Consider the following 1,361-nt stretch of genomic DNA (forward strand, 5'->3'; position numbering starts at 1 on the left):
CAGGTAGGTGGTGGGATCTGTATTTAGGGGTTTGTATGTGGAGTCTTGGAGTAGGTTGGTTAATTTGGTTTGGTAGTCAGATGTGTTCATAACCACCGTGGCGTTGCCCTTGTCTGCTGGTAGGATTATTATGCTGGTGTCTTCTTTCAGGTTAAGTAGTGCTGTCTGTTCCTCTTTGGGTAAGTTGCTTTTGGGTGGCCTTAAAGCCACAGGACATAAAATTGACTTTAAAAAGACCAGAACTATTGCCAAAACTGAACACTTTAACAACAGAATAATCAGAGAAGCCATCGAGATAGAAAAACGCCCACACAGCATGAATAAACGAGATGATACCTCCCACCTACCAGCCATTTGGAAACCCGCCCTTATTGGCAAAAGTGTCCCTAACACAAAGAAGGACACCAGACCCACACTCACGAAAACCACACAGGAGGTCAGAAAACACACACACACACACACACACACACACATATATACATATACATATATATATACACACACACACACACACACATATATATATATATTATAAAAACAATCTGAACATCAGGATAATACTAAAAACAAAACTGTTTAATTATAAAAGCTAAGCCTTTCGTCGGTTAACACTACTGACATCATCAGAGCGTAATGCAAGATTGCTGGAAGTCCTTCTTATGCTGCCGGGCAGCTCTGTGCTCGGCTCCTTGACCTAGTTACCGGTCTGTCCGTTCTCTCTGCCTGGTTTTTTTTAAACAGCCCATGGCTCTTACTATGTTAAAGCCCTCCGAGGATGCCATTTCTTTTTTCTTTGATCCAACCACTCTCTGTCTGCAAGCGTGAGTTAACTGTTTCTGCTCACTTGCTCTCACGTCTGTCGTCCCTTCCAGTTCTATTTCGGTTCTATGACTTTGCTTGACTGGACTGTCTGTGCTTGTATACATTCGGGGGTGGGGGTGGGGGTGTATTAAGCAAATCCGGACACCTATCAGCGCAATCCCTGGTGACTGCATTCCTGCATGTGTTCTTCCAACCAGGGACGCTGCCCTCCTCCATGGGTGTCCGTGAGTATGCTGTACCACTTCTAGTTGTCCCCCTCCTTGTAAAGTTTTTCGTCATTTAATCACATACTAAATTCCTCCTTCGCTGTTCATCAGTTCTTTTGCCCTTTTTGCGTGCGTACAAGGTCCCACAATATGGCTTTCTATCATTGATCTATGCTTTCCTTTCTTATGCACGTCAGTGGAGTGACTCATTTCTCCCCTCATATTACCAGGGGTCGTGGAGTGGGTGTCCCGTGGGTTATCATCCAGTCATTCTTGTTGTTCAGCCCCATCGTTATTTCCCCTTTTCATGGGGTGAGTTAAAACACACATATC

This window comes from Protobothrops mucrosquamatus, unplaced genomic scaffold (assembly GCF_001527695.2).
Source record: "Protobothrops mucrosquamatus isolate PMUCROS unplaced genomic scaffold, P.Mucros_1.0 scaffold_23, whole genome shotgun sequence".
In the NCBI taxonomy this organism is placed as follows: domain Eukaryota; kingdom Metazoa; phylum Chordata; class Lepidosauria; order Squamata; family Viperidae; genus Protobothrops; species Protobothrops mucrosquamatus.